Genomic DNA, 6,149 nt, shown 5'->3' with positions numbered 1-6,149 from the left:
CGTGGATCCGCCGAGGATGGAGGGCAGCAAGTGAGAGGGAGCAGGAGAAGAGGTGAATCGAGGGAGTGAAAGAAGGATCTCACAGGGGAAGAGGAAGAAGGAGTCTGGCGGTGTATCCTCGCCTCATCCCTGGCTGCACCTCTTCTGATGCCATGGCACCAGTGGTGGCTCCTCGATGGAGAACCTCCTTCCATGACGGCACCACCAGCGGCTCTTGCTCGACGCCACGATACACAACATCGAGGTAAGCTCGACTCCCTTTCTCCCCTCTCTCAATTGATAGTCAGTGATTTTATTCTCTCCTTTCCATCTCATGATGGATTCCTTCTTTCAAGACGAATTAGTAACTTTAGCACCAAATATGAAGTTATTTGGACAAAGAAAAGAGCATATGGCAAAATTCTAGGCAATCCCTTGCTAGCATTTGTCTCTCTGAACTGTTGTTGGTTGATAGGCCAATAACCATGGCGATTTACACTTACATATGCATTCTGCCTATGTTTTTGGGGTGGAATTTCGCCTTCTCTTAGGTTGTGTTCTGCCAGGTATAAGTTTGCCTGCAAATTGTTTGTGCTAATGTCTGTAAGAGCTGTTGTACTACACCTATATTCAATTGATGGCTAGGCACTATACTGTGCATAAGTAAAATTTCCAGTTTTTCTTTTCGTAGTTGCAGCAGTTATTCTGTACCAACTGCTTCCTCTCTTATTGGTGACTTGAAGTTAGAAGAGAAGATTTGGTTTTCTTTTCTTAGGTTTTGACAAAGCAGGTGAGGCCAACAAAACTGCTGCACCAGAGTAAACCTGTGCTCCAGCAGCCGAGCTGTATATACACATCTTTGCATTCTGATCCGTTTTGTTTTGCGATTCAAGCCACCCCTAATGCTCAGGCTGATGCTTCTTCGCTTGATGCCGAAGAAAAGGATGATCAGATTCAGACGCCCAAGAACAACAGGTGCTGGTGCTGCATCTTCTCTTATATGTTTATCTATGTACTTTCAATTCATATAGTCATTCAAATTGCCTATATACACATCTTGAAATTAAGAAACTCCGGTGGTTCAAAGCGAGTTGGGCCAGGGAAGAAATCAAAGCAGTGACTGCCCTGCACTAACTGTGCAAGGATCAAAAGCATATAGGTGTAGCAATAAATTCCCCTCTTATGCTCAAGTTTAATTTCTTCACTGAAGATATGGTTGGAAGTTACGTTTTGAGTTTGATTCTTTAAACTATAGGCCAATTTGCATAATAATCTCTTTATTTATTTTCTTACTACAGTAGCACACTTGCCTAAATCCCACATAAGACTGAATGATACTCTGCCATGGTGTTTAATCTCAGTAATGTGTCTTGTTTTATTTTGTCCGCGGTGACTATGGATGTGTTCTCGGCTTTGCCGACAGTAAAAAGAAGGCATACAAAACATTAAATTTTTGCCTTGGTTGAATGTCGCATTTAATTGTCGCTTATGTATTCCAAGTTATTCAATTCTCATTGAGCTTTCCTTTGCTAAAGAAATTTAATACCCAATATTTTTAATATGTGAGGAGGCGAGAGAAGAAAAGAGGGGTTGTTAGGTCAGACTTTGGTGCGTCTCTGGTCAGAAATGGCTGGATCCGTCCGACGCTCTTCCAAACAGTGTAGTGTAGATTCGCTGACCAGTACAACATCTAAACCTTCACTACTCTAGCTTCTTCTTACATTTCTTAGTATCAACAAATAAGGTGGTCACAATATATACTTGAAGATTGCATCCCGAGCCAGCTCGGGCCGCTGCTACCTCTTCCTCGTCGCCCAACAGGCCGCCGTGCTGGGGGAGCAGGGTAGCATCGGGTCCACAGGCACTCTAAAGCCGAGTAAAATTCTTGCATTCGTATTATTCACTTTCAGTATGCAAAATTCTCTTTCCAAGTTTGAGAGAACAAGAAGCCAGCGTCGAGGAAGCCTTGGGGTGTGAAAAGCATAGTAACAATATATCTGGGCTGCGGCGTATATTGTTATGAAACTTTACTGTAATTACGATTTCCTATTATAGCTCATATGAAGAATTATTTGCTGCTTTTACATTTGCTTATTTTATTAACTTTTACTAGGATATGAGTAGCATTACTCAAAATTTTGCTTTGAGAAGAATCTAATGATGTATCCAATTTCACATCCAAGCTACTATGAATATTATGATTGAGTGACTGCTTGGCGATGTCATCGTCAGAGGCTCAGGCCTCCTCCCTGGACAAGGCACTCGTGCTAGGCGGCGACGATCTGTGCGCCGGTTCAAGGTGAGGCATCTCCTCAAGCCACATCCAGTTTTTTCCATGAGTTTGTGCTAAAAGAATGAGTGTTCTTCTATGACCCATGCATTCTGAATTTAGGAGGAATGACAACAAAGAGAAGAGATCTTTTTGAAATTCTTAGTAAAGTCTGAGCTTTACGTAAATCTCAGTTTCCTTAGCAAACATATGTCTGCAGTTTTTAGTTTGATATGTGGCATGAGGTTGGGATTTGTGATCAAAATGGTTGGATGTTGATTCAAGAGTGTAGAAAGGTGAATGAGATTCAAGAACGATTCAGGCAGCTTATGAGTATGTTACATTCTGATATTGGCTTCAGATTACATAATTTTATTTCCTTTGGATCGTTGCTTTGGTTCCCTGTGGCCAAGTATCATGGTTTTAAAGATAACATGTGTTTCATGAAGATAACAGGCGTTTCATGAGACTAGGATTCATTTAGGAATCCTTGTAGCACAGATCTCCATTCCTTATTTGACTAGGATATGAGTAGCATTACTCAAAATTTTGCTTTGAGAAGAATCTAATGATGTATCCAATTTCACATCCAAGCTACTATGAATATTATGATTGAGCGACTGCTTGTTACACTACACCATGCCACCAAACCAGTGCATTTGAGTGCGAGTTCAGTTATGTGTGTAAATAGCTGTAACGGAAATAATATGGAGTTGGGCATGTGCAACTCTAATTTAGACAAGGGTAGTCATATGTCAACCTTAATCCTACAAATGTGACACAAATAAATAAGATTTGCTTTTGTGCCTTATCAATTTTCTTTCCTAATATTTCTTGGCTTGTAAACAGAGGCGGTAAGACGGTCGCAAGAATGCCAAGCTCTTCAGCTGTGGCATCATGCAATAATGGAATTGAGCATTCTGGGCAAAACATAAAGGACAACGAATATGCAAGGTTGGTGACACCAGCTGAACATGCAACAGCTAACAAGAAATTTTGCCTGAGCAACCAAAGTTAAGACACTTCATTTGGTGAATGAAAGATTTGCTTGGATGCTTCCATCTTATATTAGCATCTTATATCTTCGTGAAATTTGGAGCCCCTTTGCCTTTGAAAATGTGAGGCGTTGATACTTCCTGTGCAAAAGAAAATCTCTTGCTAGGGATTTTTCCATTTAACATGTGCTTGTTCTAGGGTAGCGGTACTCTCTCTGCTGTGGCTGCGTGTTCGACCGGCCAGCCAAGGATCTCCAGCAAGCATGTGCGCCTACTCTCCTTGCCCTTAATTCCTGCCACAACAGCAGCTCCTGTGTAGTGTGAGCCAGAGAACTACTACACTAATCATGTTCCTGGTATTTTCTCACTCTTGCTTCACAGACGATGTATTGTAGTTAGTTCAAAGAAGTTCCATTACATATTTTGCACATTTCCTGATTGGTGACCATCCATTTTATATGATGTTCTTCACCTGCAAGCGTTGAGTGTTTTTTCCTTTCAAGTTTTTGTCTCTTGCTCTATTTCATGAAATACATTCCTCTTCTCATTCCATCATTTAGCCTTGTTGATTACTTACGATTAGTGATTACATGCAATCATCTGCCTTAAATTAGAATAGTTAATTAGTTATGCCAGGTTGCTACATTTCTATCTCCTTTTTGCTAAAATAAAATTAAAATATGATGGCATGTTATTGACCCAGCAGCCTCGCCGTCCGCTGTGGCATCACCCTTCTTGTCCACCACCCTAACTCCGTCGCGCTTCAGGCCTAGCATGTGACAGTGGTGCCGCGAGGATTTGCTGCCGTGGGAGGAGGGGCCCGACCCAAATGGCGGCCACCAGTAGGTCACACACTTATTCAGCTCGCCGTCTGGTTACTCTGATGGCTTCTGTAAGGTATCTTCTCGTGCAGCTTCACTCTTGCTTGTGTGTCTCGTGTGAAAAAACTAAGCTACCTGGCACTTGCTCTACTCTACTTTAGCAGGCGCTCGCAGAGGAGGCCAAGGGATACATGATACTGGTAATTTACTAATGATCCATCTTAGTGGAATGCTTTTGTTGTAGATATTTTCATTGGTTGTCCTTTCATTTTATTTATATTCATGGCTGGATGGTGACTTCCACTATGCTTCTTCACTGAAAAGGTGTTTCGCATATGCGTACTTGCTTGAGAATGGAATAATCTCAGAATTCTGTTGAAAACAAAACTTAGTTATTTCAGCATGCATAGTGTTTGGCTATAGAGATTGAGTGCTTCACATATCCGATGCCATCTCAGAATAATCTCAGACCTGTTTAAATAACTTAGTGTTTGCCTAAGGAGTCCACATTGAACGCCACATATCCGATGCCAACACACCGAGGTGAGCTTCAGCAAACTCTCTCTCTCTCTTCATGCGGCCTCCTCACTCTGTAATCTTTCGAGATTGATTTTGTTTCCAGGTTATACTCCAATCAAACATGTGAATATTTACCAGAGTGCTTCAAGATCGATCCGACGAAAGCCGTCCACTGCCGCTCTGCTGTTGGGACTAATTTGGACGGGAATGGTGATTTCATGGTTGATTATGATTACTTGGTTGTTGCTCTTGGAGTTACTGTGAATACATTCAACACTCCTGGTGTGATGAGGCATTGCCACTTTCTGAAGGTCAAATCCTTATTGGCATTGTGTGTCTCTTTACTGTTCTGCTATTTCTCATGTTTCAATCCTAAGATGTAAGTTACAGTTTAATTTCCTGCAAAATCTTGAGATATATGGTATTGATACTTTAGGTTATTGTACCGTACAGTATTAGTCATATCTTGTGCTTACAGCCTCACATTGTAAATGTCAGGTCATGGAGGATGCCCAAAAGATTCGGAAGAACGTGATAGACTACTTTGAAAAGGCGTCACCTCCTAACCTCAGTGAAGAGGAGAGAAGGAAGATCTTTCACTTTGTGATTATCGGTGGTGGACCTACTAGGGTTGAATTTGCGGTGGAGTTGCATGATTTTCTTGTCGAAGATCTGGTGAAGCTATATCCTGCAATTGAAGAATTTGTGAAGATAACAATTATGCAATCAGGAGAACATACAATGAGGGTTGAACGTTCCTGCAGTAATAACCTTAGTTTTGGGCAAGATGATCAAGGAGTAGCGAAACTTTAGCAGTCATCTTTGGCTTCACCATCTTCCTCCCCTAATCATGCATCTATTTTAGATCATATAATTATGCTATATCATATATATTGTTTAGTTCAGACTTGTGCATGTGCGGCCATTGGCATTGATTTATACAGAGATATTGCATGATTTGTACATAAAAGGAGTATGGATGATCTAAGAATAAATGTTCGAATAAAGTTAGTAGTGAGATTTAGGTAAAGGCTACCTGCACTGTTCTGTTTTATGTATATTCTAAGCTGCAAAATCATACATGGCCCTGTTAGTAGTTTGTCTGAGTTGTGAGTTTACGCATTTTCCCTTGGAATGTTTGTATGTGTGATCACTTGCTTTTAGGTTCCCAGCGTTATATCATGAGAAGTTTTTTACTTTGCACCGGGTGATCAACTACATATTTAGACGAATACACCATTCAGGACCAGGAACATTAGGATTTCCAATGTTGTTTTCCTCTTTCAAGATTGCAGTTTTCATTAGTCTTAGATAGCTAAGGTACATAGTTTTCATTTAACAATTTTTTTTACTGTTCTCTCATCTCCTATATGATGTCTAAGAAATACTAATGTAGACAATTCAAAATTTTAAAATACCTTCTGGCCAATTATGCGGGGAAGGTGCAGCAAGCCGGCTCTCGCGTCGCAGTAGAGTGGAGCCGGCAATTTTATGATCAGTCTCTAAATATTTCAACTTGCATAGTTTGAATTAGTTTCACATGCTAAAGTATATAGTTTGAACATA

Source organism: Aegilops tauschii, chromosome 6 (genome assembly GCF_002575655.3).
Source record: "Aegilops tauschii subsp. strangulata cultivar AL8/78 chromosome 6, Aet v6.0, whole genome shotgun sequence".
Taxonomy (NCBI): domain Eukaryota; kingdom Viridiplantae; phylum Streptophyta; class Magnoliopsida; order Poales; family Poaceae; genus Aegilops; species Aegilops tauschii.
This window is presented reverse-complemented; position numbering follows the sequence as displayed.